At 38.6% G+C, this 15,890-nt stretch overlaps 3 long non-coding RNA genes across 3 annotated transcripts; all 3 read left to right on the top strand.

Annotated features, from left to right (window-relative positions):
- The first annotated feature begins 4,917 nt into the window (after positions 1–4,917).
- Positions 4,918–7,490, top strand: LOC146497086 (uncharacterized). The gene is made up of 3 exons (XR_014870761.1): positions 4,918–5,719; positions 5,888–5,951; positions 6,350–7,490. It is a non-coding gene; the product is annotated as an uncharacterized LOC146497086 (long non-coding RNA).
- A 728-nt stretch (positions 7,491–8,218) lies between these two features.
- On the top strand, positions 8,219–11,041 carry LOC146497085 (uncharacterized). Its single transcript, XR_014870753.1, has 3 exons — positions 8,219–9,420; positions 9,589–9,652; positions 10,051–11,041. It is a non-coding gene; the product is annotated as an uncharacterized LOC146497085 (long non-coding RNA).
- Positions 11,042–12,317: 1,276 nt separating this feature from the next.
- Positions 12,318–14,892, top strand: LOC146497084 (uncharacterized). Its single transcript, XR_014870758.1, has 3 exons — positions 12,318–13,119; positions 13,288–13,351; positions 13,750–14,892. It is a non-coding gene; the product is annotated as an uncharacterized LOC146497084 (long non-coding RNA).
- The last annotated feature ends 998 nt before the right edge of the window (positions 14,893–15,890 follow it).

Below are 15,890 nucleotides of genomic sequence, written 5' to 3'. Positions count from 1 at the left end.
TGCTTCAGTTATTCTCTCAGATTAGTTTCATATTTTCTGCATCAGATTTGAGTGAGATCCTGGAATGAAGACAGAAGAAAAGACTTTGTTCAAAGTTTGATTTATAGTCAAACCTTCCAGTTTATTCACACAATAAAACATCAACACAATATATGAATTCATTCATTAAAATCACAGTTTTTCCTCATTTGTTTGATGATTTTGACAAAAACAAACACAAACACACACACATGGTCTGCCATACTCATAAAGAGAAATGTCGACATTTTTCAATACAAATATTCCAGAAACATTTAGAGGATAGAGAAGTTTACATTTTCATGTGGAGAAATATTTTAGTAAATCAAAATGATGATGAGCAGTGATAGCCTCCATAAACAGTCACAGGAAAGATCTCCTTTAAAAACTCAGAAACATCAAGAGAACAACTAGAAGATGTGGAGGTACCACCCATAATGTTTGACTGACAGCTGATCTCTGTGCAGAAATGATGGAGAGAAAATAAAATGAAACTAAAATACAGATTTAAACCCACAATATGAAAGACTTCAGTCTATTTCACTTTAATCAACTCAGCTGTGGCTCCAAAATTATTGTAGTAAAACATCAGTCCAGCATAGAGCGGCTGAGTGAATGTGGTCTGGACTCTGTGGAGGAGAGTCATGGGGCCTTTCTCAATATGCGTACTTGTGCGTACTTGCGTTCTCGTGTACTCGTGATACGTCATCAGTCGGAGACCAAGTACTGTTCCAATTCGAAGTACGCATCAAGCCGAGAACGCGAAAAAGTCCCGGATGTGTTCTCGCTCCGCCCGTTTTATCGAGCATGCATCGGTGGTGACTTGTGTGGACTTGGTACAGCTAAATATCCCAGAATGCATTTCGTCCAAAACTCAAACGCGGCAATGGCGGACGAGCGGGGCTAAAAACTTTTAAATATTACTCTTTCTGGGTCACAAAATAAACTTTTAAGTTCTTTTCAAGCGAGAATGTAGCTGTGTAAACTTCGAATATCTGCTCAGTTTATCAAGATATCATATATTTCCAAACGAGGTCCGACGTTTTCGGAGACGTCTGTGACCCGCCAGCTCCATAGCAGACAGCGAGGTCGAGGATTATTACAGCCGGCGCGAACAGCAGACTCCCGGCAGTTCGTTTTCAACCCCCCCGCGGTTTTTTCGCTACTCAGGTTAAACAAACCCCAGTAGCTGTCTATTGTATTGAGTGTCCACTAAAATAAAAATAAAAGCGTTCTAACATCTCACCTGCTTGTTTTTATTAAGGTATGTACACGTATGTACATGTGCACTATTTTTATTAATAGAGATTTCACTAGTGAGGTTAAACATGATATATAAGTCACTTAGATCACTTCTAAATGTTAATGTTTGGCTTATTTCGGCTTTTTATTTGTTCCTGAGTAAACCGGTTTGGCTGTGATTAAAGTTAAGCTTCATAACATATTACTCACAGTTAAATTAAGGACGGCAGTAAAAACTCCGGACCTGTGACATCATCAAGTACGCTGGTGTTCCAATTGTACAAATCGCGAGTCAGTGCTCGCGTTCTCGGCGAGTCCGTACTTCCGTGCGTTCTCGGCGAGTACGTACCCGCCGAGAACGCGAGTACGTACTCGCGTACTTGAGAATTGAGAAAGGGCCATGGTTTCAGAGATGCTGTAGAAGGACAAAATACCTGCTCTGTGATCCAGGTACACTCCTACTCTGGAGGAACGAGGACCTGAGACACGAGTTTGGATGTTGTTGTACCAAAATGTATAACTGTTGTTGTTACAATCTAATGACCAAGATTTGTCATTATATCCAAATACACATTCACTCCCTGCTCTGCTGATATTCTTGTATGCGACTGCTACATAACCTCCTCTCCCTCTCCACTCCACCTCCCAGTAACAACGTCCAGTCAGACTCTCTCTACTCAGGACCTGACACCATCCAGTGAATTAGTTTGAATTAGAATTAGAATTGAATTAATTCATTTTATGGCTGGGCTGTATGTGGGGTTATATCATGTTATTTGGGCAGGAGTACCTGTCCCCTGTTAGACTTAGAAAGTTTCTCCATAAGTAGAGTTTCTAACTCTTCTAGCACATCTGTGGCTGACAGCTTTTTGGTGGCTCTTTTTACCCCACACTGGTTGTGAGTGTGTAAATAGCCCCACTAGTTCTTTTGGGTTGCAGTTAACTTGGGAGGAAGGGGTGGGTCTGCCATAACTAGATGAATAACAATTATCTGGGATACATAAATTTCATAATGCATGCATATATCTCTATAAACCTGGCCTGAGTGCTGCCATTTTTTTACATTCAGTTATTTCTCTTAGAAATGTTGGAACTAAATAATGAATGTGTTACAGTTAAATGCAAACACTGGTCAGTGTAAATGGCTCATTGGGACACAGAAACCTTTAAATTAAACCTGATATCTAGTGTCAAACAATATCAAAGCTGTAGAAGATGTTTACAGTCAGGATTTATAAAACTATGATTGTAAATAAATTCAAACAAGTGAGCTTTTCTCTTTGTGCTGAATATCAACACTGTGATTTCTTAGACTGTAAGCTTTACTTTAGCACAACCAGTTGTAGAAGCCGTCACTCCAAATGTCTTTTGATAACAAGAAAAAAATACCTATAGAGTACACGGCCTGAAGTTCTTCTCCGACATCTTCTGCCATCAGCTTTGTCTGCTGGTTTGAAGACAATAAACCACAAAAAAGATGATTTAGTCACTTTGTCTGTGTCATGCCGCTCGAATGTGTCGTGTAACGATGTTGAATAGCCGTCGTTATCCCTCTGCTGTGTCAGTAGGATTGTACTGTACAGCATCTCATTGATATGTGAGGAATGCTAATGTAACACGATAACAGACTTACATCATTAAAATATAAAGGGCAGGAGATATTTAGATATTTTTTATATTTATATTACATTTTATAGCTGACGGATATTACTAAATAGATAGAATTTACTATATAGCTGGATGAACATGAAAAATATGTCTATAATAACAAATGACCATGAGAGCCAGTAGAATTAATTCAACTGGACACTCAAAAGACGTTTGTTGTTCAGCAGAACAGTGTCCAGTATGTTGGCTGTTATACTTTGTTGTGTTTGAAAATAAAAGTTGGGCTGATTTTAACATCATTACAAAAAGTGTTGTTAATTCTTTTTAATCATATTCAGGTTACCACAAATAGTTTTTTCATTTAGTTGAACTTGAAATGTTTGTCAGTAGGTAAACAATTAAAATTGTACAGTCAGAAATATCAAGTTATTCTTAATACTGCAGACTTGCAATGTGTAAGTTGTCCTAACAGTCATCTTAAGTAAGCTTTACTTAGTTTTTTTGAGGCAACGAGTTTCCTCAATTTTTTTCGAGTTCTGGGAACTAACAAGGCTGTACAGTGTACTCAAAATGAGCCAGGTACAGCGTGTGGTGGTGGTGCGCATGCATAGACCATGGTGTGGTGGCAGGTTGAAAGGTTGTGGTGGTGGATGCATGACTTGTCTTAGCAGTAAAAATCCATCTGCAACTGAACTTGTCTCTCAAGAGTGACTTATAATTTACTGTGATGTTCAGAAGCTGGCCTCTCAGATGACTCCATCATATGCAGAATTCTTTTCTTCATCTGTATGTCCACCTCTGCAACATTACGCAAATGTGTTTCAGTTGAAAGTCTTCTTTTAAGTCTGTCCTGTCTGTAGCCCTTGAGTTTTGCCTTGACAAAAGGTAGAATAATGAAAAAGAAATGAACCACAATAAATGTTAAAAATAAATGAGTGGTGGAATGCCAAGATGAATATTTCCTTAAGTGCTCCACTTCAATATTTTAGGTTAAGTGTTGTCTTTTCCTATACTTTTAAGTGTACAACATTGTTGAGGTAGGGATTGAAGAGCAACACAGTTACACTGCAGATTGAGATGAATATAAATGTGTGATTATGATGACTTGGTATAGGTTAAGCTACACAGTAGTTAAAGAAATGAAGGCGAGCTGTATGATTACTAGGTGAAAGCTAAAGGAAACGCGCGTATGTGTCTCCCCTGTCCCTCAAGCGAGGGCCGTGGCAAATGAGTTCGTGAGGGATTCGAACTGGCGGCCCTCTGTACCAGAGACTTCCGCCACATGTCATACGCCAAGCGGCCGGCCGAGAGATTGATTGAAAAAAGGGCCATTTATCTTTTCTTCTTCAGCCAGCTTCATTTCTCATCGTTTTTACAAAGTACACATTAAGCTTCTTCTGCAATATTCTTACACACTAATTACACATGGAAACCTACACTGTACAATGGAATATTGGGTTTCATTTAAAATATTAAATAGGCTCAACTCAATTTTTGACAATTTCTTATTAGAACTCCATTTAAATAACTTACCAGTACCTTTTATGCAAAAATGCAGATAAACTCAATTTATTTCACTTGTCTTAACTTAGAAAAACTAACTAAGCTGGAAGTTTTGCTTCAGAGGGCGGAAGGATGAAAGATGTGTTTTGAAAATGCCACGTCACTTCCGTCCTCCTCCCTCTCGGATCAGTCCGCATGTTCACGGTGCCGGCATTTGTTATGGAATATGTTGAGCAAACCTGGAGAAGCCTCAGCTCAACATATTATTGTCATTGCTGTGGATCTTTAGCTGATACACTGACTTGGTGAGTAAATGTTTACTCTTATTCAAACTGATTTTGTGGCGTCTCTTAGTTTAGCACCAGGATTATAATCTTGCTAGCTAGTTAGTGTTAGCCTAGCGTTGCTGCTGCCGCTGGGCTCATGTTACTTAAAAATTAACACCACAGCCTTAAAAACCTTACATAAAACTATGTCTGTGAAATTTTCTGTTGATTGTTTGACATAAAAAAGTGAGATAAGAGCCCAGACAAAATTCTTCGGGAGGTGTAGCCGTTAGGGGTAGGGTGGGGTGTGGGGGGTATTTTCAATCCATAGCCATAACTAACTAACTAACTAATTATATATATAATGTTTAACCTGAGTAGCAAAAGAGTGCAGGGGGGTTGAAAACAATAAGCCAGGAGTTAGCTGTGCTCCTGGACTCTATCAAGCCTTGACCTCCCGGTCAGCTATTGCGCTGGTGGATAACAGAGCTCTCCGAAAACGTGGAAGCACTTTTGCAAATATGTGATATTTTTATAAATTAAGTAGATGTTTGAGCATTACACAGCTACATTCTCGCCTGAAAATATCTTAAAAGGTTATTTTGTGACCCAGAAAGGGTAGTCTGGGGAAAAGGAGGAGGGTGGTCATTAGAGCCTGTGCATACTTGTAAACGCAGCAATGGCAGAGGAGCGCGGCTAAAAAACGTATTACTTTTTCTGGGTCACAAAATAAACTTTTAAGATATTTTCAGGCGAGAATGTAGCTGTGTAAAGTTCAAATATCTGCTCGATTTATCAAGACATCACATATTTGCAAAAATGCTCTGACGTTTTTTGGAGACGTCCATTTTTTTTTTCATGCTTTGTGGCAGCTTTTGAACATCTGTGGCATCTATTAATGTCAAATCTAGCCTTTATTTAACAACATAAGCAATCTCTATGTTACAATAATTGCACAGCCATTAAGGATAAAATCAGTTTCTGAAAACTGTTCTGCTTTTTCTCCCTCTGCTTGCTTCTTACTGTCTTTGAGGATCGGGATCAGCACTCCTGTTGTTGGACAGAAAGACATCAACTCAGTGGTAAGTATTTCGGTTTTCCAATATATTAGCAACTGTCAGTGACATTTATATTAATCAGGCTGAACTTTAATCATACTTTGGATCAGCCTGTTTTACTTATCATTTTATTTGTGCTTTGGTTTGGGGAAGTTGTTTCTTTACTGATCTTTTCCTGTCTTCTGTTATTAGACTTGAGATATGACTGCACTATGCTGTTGCTGGTGACTCCAGTTAATTCTACAAGACATGCTGTGTAAGTAAACAAACAACAACAGTTTGGTCTGCATTTCTTGAAAGATCACATCCCCCAAACTTAGTTTAGAGGGTCTACACTGTATATAGTGAAGTCTGCAAGTTTTCTAACAGCAAAATTTGTTTTGTTCCCAAATCATTTTGCACATCATTAGAATGAAAGTTATTGGCCATGTTTGCATAGCCCTTTTTAAAATGATGCTTTCATGGCATTATTGTGTGTCGGGTGGGGGTCAGGGCTATCCAGACTGACAATTGGGACATTGAATGTCACCTCTCTGGTGGGGAGGGAGCCTGAGATTGTGTAAATTGGAGTCTGTTTTATACCAAATGCAGAAAAAAATGTTTTAAGAAAGCAATTAAGTTCATGTTCCAAAAAATATGATTGTTTGCTCGCAGGACACCAGGAGAGATGAGTCCTCCGTCACAGATGGTGTGGTCAGTGAAGATGGTCGCCTGCAGGTTCAAGCTCATTGCATCTCCAACCCACATCCACTGCCACTGTACTTAAGGGAAGTTAAAGACCTTCTTCTGCACTTACATTTGGATCACCTCGATCCATGACAGTCATTCGGGCAGTAATGCCTGGACTGGAAACAAGCCATCCTTAAAACATTACAACATTCCAGCTCCTGTGTTGGAATGAAAAACAAATGTGTTGTTTAAATCAGACACTGCACTTGTGACAGAACAATAAATATTTTATTTTGATTATATAAGTAATGTAAGTACAAAACAAACTTGTGGTAGGCCTAAACTTATTTTCAGAATAATTACATCTGAGACTTTGTTTCATTGTAAGATTATAACAGTGATGGCAATATAATTGTTTGTTGTTCAGCAGAACAGTGTCCAGTATGTTGGCTGTTATACTTTGTTGTGTTTGAAAATAAAAGTTGGGCTGATTTTAACATCATTACAAAAAGTGTTGTTAATTATTTTTAATCATATTCAGGTTACCACAAATAGTTTTTTCATTTAGTTGAACTTGAAATGTTTGTCAGTAGGTAAACAATTAAAATTGTACAGTCAGAAATATCAAGTTATTCTTAATACTGCAGACTTGCAATGTGTAAGTTGTCCTAACAGTCATCTTAAGTAAGCTTTACTTAGTTTTTTTGAGGCAACGAGTTTCCTCAATTTTTTTCGAGTTCTGGGAACTAACAAGGCTGTACAGTGTACTCAAAATGAGCCAGGTACAGCGTGTGGTGGTGGTGCACATGCATAGACCATGGTGTGGTGGCAGGTTGAAAGGTTGTGGTGGTGGATGCATGACTTGTCTTAGCAGTAAAAATCCATCTGCAACTGAACTTGTCTCTCAAGAGTGACTTATAATTTACTGTGATGTTCAGAAGCTGGCCTCTCAGATGACTCCATCATATCCAGAATTCTTTTCTTCATCTGTATGTCCACCTCTGCAACATTACGCAAATGTGTTTCAGTTGAAAGTCTTCTTTTAAGTCTGTCCTGTCTGTAGCCCTTGAGTTTTGCCTTGACAAAAGGTAGAATAATGAAAAAGAAATGAACCACAATAAATGTTAAAAATAAATGAGTGGTGGAATGCCAAGATGAATATTTCCTTAAGTGCTGCCACTTCAATATTTTAGGTTAAGTGTTGTCTTTTCCTATACTTTTAAGTGTACAACATTGTTGAGGTAGGGATTGAAGAGCAACACAGTTACACTGCAGATTGAGATGAATATAAATGTGTGATTATGATGAGTTGGTATAGGTTAAGCTACACAGTAGTTAAAGAAATGAAGGCGAGCTGTATGATTACTAGGTGAAAGCTAAAGGAAACACGCGTACGTGTCTCCCCTGTCCCTCAAGCGAGGGCCGTGGCAAATGAGTTCGTGAGGGATTCGAACTGGCGGCCCTCTGTACCAGAGACTTCCGCCACATGTCATACGCCAAGCGGCCGGCCGAGAGATTGATTGAAAAAAGGGCCATTTATCTTTTCTTCTTCAGCCAGCTTCATTTCTCATCGTTTTTACAAAGTACACATTAAGCTTCTTCTGCAATATTCTTACACACTAATTACACATGGAAACCTACACTGTACAATGGAATATTGGGTTTCATTTTAAATATTAAATAGGCTCAACTCAATTTTTCACTATTTCTTATTAGAACTCCATTTAAATAACTTACCAGTACCTTTTATGCAAAAATGCTGACAAAACTCAATTTATTTCACTTGTCTTAACTTAGAAAAACTAACTAAGCTGGAAGTTTTGCTTCAGAGGGCGGAAGGATGAAAGATGTGTTTTGAAAATGCCACGTCACTTCCGTCCTCCTCCCTCTCGGATCAGTCCGCATGTTCACGGTGCCGGCATTTGTTATGGAATATGTTGAGCAAACCTGGAGAAGCCTCAGCTCAACATATTATTGTCATTGCTGTGGATCTTTAGCTGATACACTGACTTGGTGAGTAAATGTTTACTCTTATTCAAACTGATTTTGTGGCGTCTCTTAGTTTAGCACCAGGATTATAATCTTGCTAGCTAGTTAGTGTTAGCCTAGCGTTGCTGCTGCCGCTGGGCTCATGTTACTTAAAAATTAACACCACAGCCTTAAAAACCTTACATAAAACTATGTCTGTGAAATTTTCTGTTGATTGTTTGAAATAAAAAAGTGAGATAAGAGCCCAGACAAAATTCTTCGGGAGGTGTAGCCGTTAGGGGTAGGGTGGGGTGTGGGGGGTATTTTCAATCCATAGCCATAACTAACTAACTAACTAATTATATATATAATGTTTAACCTGAGTAGCAAAAGAGTGCAGGGGGGTTGAAAACAATAAGCCAGGAGTTAGCTGTGCTCCTGGACTCTATCAAGCCTTGACCTCCCGGTCAGCTATTGCGCTGGTGGATAACAGAGCTCTCCGAAAACGTGGAAGCACTTTTGCAAATATGTGATATTTTTATAAATTAAGTAGATGTTTGAGCATTACACAGCTACATTCTCGCCTGAAAATATCTTAAAAGGTTATTTTGTGACCCAGAAAGGGTAGTCTGGGGAAAAGGAGGAGGGTGGTCATTAGAGCCTGTGCATACTTGTAAACGCAGCAATGGCAGAGGAGCGCGGCTAAAAAACGTATTACTTTTTCTGGGTCACAAAATAAACTTTTAAGATATTTTCAGGCGAGAATGTAGCTGTGTAAAGTTCAAATATCTGCTCGATTTATCAAGACATCACATATTTGCAAAAATGCTCTGACGTTTTTTGGAGACGTCCATTTTTTTTTTCATGCTTTGTGGCAGCTTTTGAACATCTGTGGCATCTATTAATGTCAAATCTAGCCTTTATTTAACAACATAAGCAATCTCTATGTTACAATAATTGCACAGCCATTAAGGATAAAATCAGTTTCTGAAAACTGTTCTGCTTTTTCTCCCTCTGCTTGCTTCTTACTGTCTTTGAGGATCGGGATCAGCACTCCTGTTGTTGGACAGAAAGACATCAACTCAGTGGTAAGTATTTCGGTTTTCCAATATATTAGCAACTGTCAGTGACATTTATATTAATCAGGCTGAACTTTAATCATACTTTGGATCAGCCTGTTTTACTTATCGTTTTATTTGTGCTTTGGTTTGGGGAAGTTGTTTCTTTACTGATCTTTTCCTGTCTTCTGTTATTAGACTTGAGATATGACTGCACTATGCTGTTGCTGGTGACTCCAGTTAATTCTACAAGACATGCTGTGTAAGTAAACAAACAACAACAGTTTGGTCTGCATTTCTTGAAAGATCACATCCCCCAAACTTAGTTTAGAGGGTCTACACTGTATATAGTGAAGTCTGCAAGTTTTCTAACAGCAAAATTTGTTTTGTTCCCAAATCATTTTGCACATCATTAGAATGAAAGTTATTGGCCATGTTTGCATAGCCCTTTTTAAAATGATGCTTTCATGGCATTATTGTGTGTCGGGTGGGGGTCAGGGCTATCCAGACTGACAATTGGGACATTGAATGTCACCTCTCTGGTGGGGAGGGAGCCTGAGATTGTGTAAATTGGAGTCTGTTTCATACCAAATGCAGAAAAAAATGTTTTAAGAAAGCAATTAAGTTCATGTTCCAAAAAATATGATTGTTTGCTCGCAGGACACCAGGAGAGATGAGTCCTCCGTCACAGATGGTGTGGTCAGTGAAGATGGTCGCCTGCAGGTTCAAGCTCATTGCATCTCCAACCCACATCCACTGCCACTGTACTTAAGGGAAGTTAAAGACCTTCTTCTGCACTTACATTTGGATCACCTCGATCCATGACAGTCATTCGGGCAGTAATGCCTGGACTGGAAACAAGCCATCCTTAAAACATTACAACATTCCAGCTCCTGTGTTGGAATGAAAAACAAATGTGTTGTTTAAATCAGAGACTGCACTTGTGACAGAACAATAAATATTTTATTTTGATTATATAAGTAATGTAAGTACAAAACAAACTTGTGGTAGGCCTAAACTTATTTTCAGAATAATTACATCTGAGACTTTGTTTCATTGTAAGATTATAACAGTGATGGCAATATAATTGTTTGTTGTTCAGCAGAACAGTGTCCAGTATGTTGGCTGTTATACTTTGTTGTGTTTGAAAATAAAAGTTGGGCTGATTTTAACATCATTACAAAAAGTGTTGTTAATTATTTTTAATCATATTCAGGTTACCACAAATAGTTTTTTCATTTAGTTGAACTTGAAATGTTTGTCAGTAGGTAAACAATTAAAATTGTACAGTCAGAAATATCAAGTTATTCTTAATACTGCAGACTTGCAATGTGTAAGTTGTCCTAACAGTCATCTTAAGTAAGCTTTACTTAGTTTTTTTGAGGCAACGAGTTTCCTCAATTTTTTTCGAGTTCTGGGAACTAACAAGGCTGTACAGTGTACTCAAAATGAGCCAGGTACAGCGTGTGGTGGTGGTGCACATGCATAGACCATGGTGTGGTGGCAGGTTGAAAGGTTGTGGTGGTGGATGCATGACTTGTCTTAGCAGTAAAAATCCATCTGCAACTGAACTTGTCTCTCAAGAGTGACTTATAATTTACTGTGATGTTCAGAAGCTGGCCTCTCAGATGACTCCATCATATGCAGAATTCTTTTCTTCATCTGTATGTCCACCTCTGCAACATTACGCAAATGTGTTTCAGTTGAAAGTCTTCTTTTAAGTCTGTCCTGTCTGTAGCCCTTGAGTTTTGCCTTGACAAAAGGTAGAATAATGAAAAAGAAATGAACCACAATAAATGTTAAAAATAAATGAGTGGTGGAATGCCAAGATGAATATTTCCTTAAGTGCTCCACTTCAATATTTTAGGTTAAGTGTTGTCTTTTCCTATACTTTTAAGTGTACAACATTGTTGAGGTAGGGATTGAAGAGCAACACAGTTACACTGCAGATTGAGATGAATATAAATGTGTGATTATGATGAGTTGGTATAGGTTAAGCTACACAGTAGTTAAAGAAATGAAGGCGAGCTGTATGATTACTAGGTGAAAGCTAAAGGAAACGCGCGTATGTGTCTCCCCTGTCCCTCAAGCGAGGGCCGTGGCAAATGAGTTCGTGAGGGATTCGAACTGGCGGCCCTCTGTACCAGAGACTTCCGCCACATGTCATACGCCAAGCGGCCGGCCGAGAGATTGATTGAAAAAAGGGCCATTTATCTTTTCTTCTTCAGCCAGCTTCATTTCTCATCGTTTTTACAAAGTACACATTAAGCTTCTTCTGCAATATTCTTACACACTAATTACACATGGAAACCTACACTGTACAATGGAATATTGGGTTTCATTTTAAATATTAAATAGGCTCAACTCAATTTTTGACAATTTGTTATTAGAACTCCATTTAAATAACTTACCAGTACCTTTTATGCAAAAATGCAGATAAACTCAATTTATTTCACTTGTCTTAACTTAGAAAAACTAACTAAGCTGGAAGTTTTGCTTCAGAGGGCGGAAGGATGAAAGATGTGTTTTGAAAATGCCACGTCACTTCCGTCCTCCTCCCTCTCGGATCAGTCCGCATGTTCACGGTGCCGGCATTTGTTATGGAATATGTTGAGCAAACCTGGAGAAGCCTCAGCTCAACATATTATTGTCATTGCTGTGGATCTTTAGCTGATACACTGACTTGGTGAGTAAATGTTTACTCTTATTCAAACTGATTTTGTGGCGTCTCTTAGTTTAGCACCAGGATTATAATCTTGCTAGCTAGTTAGTGTTAGCCTAGCGTTGCTGCTGCCGCTGGGCTCATGTTACTTAAAAATTAACACCACAGCCTTAAAAACCTTACATAAAACTATGTCTGTGAAATTTTCTGTTGATTGTTTGACATAAAAAAGTGAGATAAGAGCCCAGACAAAATTCTTCGGGAGGTGTAGCCGTTAGGGGTAGGGTGGGGTGTGGGGGGTATTTTCAATCCATAGCCATAACTAACTAACTAACTAATTATATATATAATGTTTAACCTGAGTAGCAAAAGAGTGCAGGGGGGTTGAAAACAATAAGCCAGGAGTTAGCTGTGCTCCTGGACTCTATCAAGCCTTGACCTCCCGGTCAGCTATTGCGCTGGTGGATAACAGAGCTCTCCGAAAACGTGGAAGCACTTTTGCAAATATGTGATATTTTTATAAATTAAGTAGATGTTTGAGCATTACACAGCTACATTCTCGCCTGAAAATATCTTAAAAGGTTATTTTGTGACCCAGAAAGGGTAGTCTGGGGAAAAGGAGGAGGGTGGTCATTAGAGCCTGTGCATACTTGTAAACGCAGCAATGGCAGAGGAGCGCGGCTAAAAAACGTATTACTTTTTCTGGGTCACAAAATAAACTTTTAAGATATTTTCAGGCGAGAATGTAGCTGTGTAAAGTTCAAATATCTGCTCGATTTATCAAGACATCACATATTTGCAAAAATGCTCTGACGTTTTTTGGAGACGTCCATTTTTTTTTTCATGCTTTGTGGCAGCTTTTGAACATCTGTGGCATCTATTAATGTCAAATCTAGCCTTTATTTAACAACATAAGCAATCTCTATGTTACAATAATTGCACAGCCATTAAGGATAAAATCAGTTTCTGAAAACTGTTCTGCTTTTTCTCCCTCTGCTTGCTTCTTACTGTCTTTGAGGATCGGGATCAGCACTCCTGTTGTTGGACAGAAAGACATCAACTCAGTGGTAAGTATTTCGGTTTTCCAATATATTAGCAACTGTCAGTGACATTTATATTAATCAGGCTGAACTTTAATCATACTTTGGATCAGCCTGTTTTACTTATCGTTTTATTTGTGCTTTGGTTTGGGGAAGTTGTTTCTTTACTGATCTTTTCCTGTCTTCTGTTATTAGACTTGAGATATGACTGCACTATGCTGTTGCTGGTGACTCCAGTTAATTCTACAAGACATGCTGTGTAAGTAAACAAACAACAACAGTTTGGTCTGCATTTCTTGAAAGATCACATCCCCCAAACTTAGTTTAGAGGGTCTACACTGTATATAGTGAAGTCTGCAAGTTTTCTAACAGCAAAATTTGTTTTGTTCCCAAATCATTTTGCACATCATTAGAATGAAAGTTATTGGCCATGTTTGCATAGCCCTTTTTAAAATGATGCTTTCATGGCATTATTGTGTGTCGGGTGGGGGTCAGGGCTATCCAGACTGACAATTGGGACATTGAATGTCACCTCTCTGGTGGGGAGGGAGCCTGAGATTGTGTAAATTGGAGTCTGTTTTATACCAAATGCAGAAAAAAATGTTTTAAGAAAGCAATTAAGTTCATGTTCCAAAAAATATGATTGTTTGCTCGCAGGACACCAGGAGAGATGAGTCCTCCGTCACAGATGGTGTGGTCAGTGAAGATGGTCGCCTGCAGGTTCAAGCTCATTGCATCTCCAACCCACATCCACTGCCACTGTACTTAAGGGAAGTTAAAGACCTTCTTCTGCACTTACATTTGGATCACCTCGATCCATGACAGTCATTCGGGCAGTAATGCCTGGACTGGAAACAAGCCATCCTTAAAACATTACAACATTCCAGCTCCTGTGTTGGAATGAAAAACAAATGTGTTGTTTAAATCAGACACTGCACTTGTGACAGAACAATAAATATTTTATTTTGATTATATAAGTAATGTAAGTACAAAACAAACTTGTGGTAGGCCTAAACTTATTTTCAGAATAATTACATCTGAGACTTTGTTTCATTGTAAGATTATAACAGTGATGGCAATATAATTGTTTGTTGTTCAGCAGAACAGTGTCCAGTATGTTGGCTGTTATACTTTGTTGTGTTTGAAAATAAAAGTTGGGCTGATTTTAACATCATTACAAAAAGTGTTGTTAATTATTTTTAATCATATTCAGGTTACCACAAATAGTTTTTTCATTTAGTTGAACTTGAAATGTTTGTCAGTAGGTAAACAATTAAAATTGTACAGTCAGAAATATCAAGTTATTCTTAATACTGCAGACTTGCAATGTGTAAGTTGTCCTAACAGTCATCTTAAGTAAGCTTTACTTAGTTTTTTTGAGGCAACGAGTTTCCTCAATTTTTTTCGAGTTCTGGGAACTAACAAGGCTGTACAGTGTACTCAAAATGAGCCAGGTACAGCGTGTGGTGGTGGTGCACATGCATAGACCATGGTGTGGTGGCAGGTTGAAAGGTTGTGGTGGTGGATGCATGACTTGTCTTAGCAGTAAAAATCCATCTGCAACTGAACTTGTCTCTCAAGAGTGACTTATAATTTACTGTGATGTTCAGAAGCTGGCCTCTCAGATGACTCCATCATATCCAGAATTCTTTTCTTCATCTGTATGTCCACCTCTGCAACATTACGCAAATGTGTTTCAGTTGAAAGTCTTCTTTTAAGTCTGTCCTGTCTGTAGCCCTTGAGTTTTGCCTTGACAAAAGGTAGAATAATGAAAAAGAAATGAACCACAATAAATGTTAAAAATAAATGAGTGGTGGAATGCCAAGATGAATATTTCCTTAAGTGCTGCACTTCAATATTTTAGGTTAAGTGTTGTCTTTTCCTATACTTTTAAGTGTACAACATTGTTGAGGTAGGGATTGAAGAGCAACACAGTTACACTGCAGATTGAGATGAATATAAATGTGTGATTATGATGAGTTGGTATAGGTTAAGCTACACAGTAGTTAAAGAAATGAAGGCGAGCTGTATGATTACTAGGTGAAAGCTAAAGGAAACACGCGTACGTGTCTCCCCTGTCCCTCAAGCGAGGGCCGTGGCAAATGAGTTCGTGAGGGATTCGAACTGGCGGCCCTCTGTACCAGAGACTTCCGCCACATGTCATACGCCAAGCGGCCGGCCGAGAGATTGATTGAAAAAAGGGCCATTTATCTTTTCTTCTTCAGCCAGCTTCATTTCTCATCGTTTTTACAAAGTACACATTAAGCTTCTTCTGCAATATTCTTACACACTAATTACACATGGAAACCTACACTGTACAATGGAATATTGGGTTTCATTTTAAATATTAAATAGGCTCAACTCAATTTTTTCACTATTTCTTATTAGAACTCCATTTAAATAACTTACCAGTACCTTTTATGCAAAAATGCTGACAAACTCAATTTATTTCACTTGTCTTAACTTAGAAAAACTAACTAAGCTGGAAGTTTTGCTTCAGAGGGCGGAAGGATGAAAGATGTGTTTTGAAAATGCCACGTCACTTCCGTCCTCCTCCCTCTCGGATCAGTCCGCATGTTCACGGTGCCGGCATTTGTTATGGAATATGTTGAGCAAACCTGGAGAAGCCTCAGCTCAACATATTATTGTCATTGCTGTGGATCTTTAGCTGATACACTGACTTGGTGAGTAAATGTTTACTCTTATTCAAACTGATTTTGTGGCGTCTCTTAGTTTAGCACCAGGATTATAATCTTGCTAGCTAGTTAGTGTTAGCCTAGCGTTGCTGCTGCCGCTGG

This window comes from Neolamprologus multifasciatus, chromosome 18, assembly GCF_963576455.1.
Source record: "Neolamprologus multifasciatus chromosome 18, fNeoMul1.2, whole genome shotgun sequence".
Lineage (NCBI taxonomy): Eukaryota > Metazoa > Chordata > Actinopteri > Cichliformes > Cichlidae > Neolamprologus > Neolamprologus multifasciatus.
Note: the sequence above shows the minus strand (reverse complement) of the source record. Positions and strands in the feature narration are given on the sequence as shown.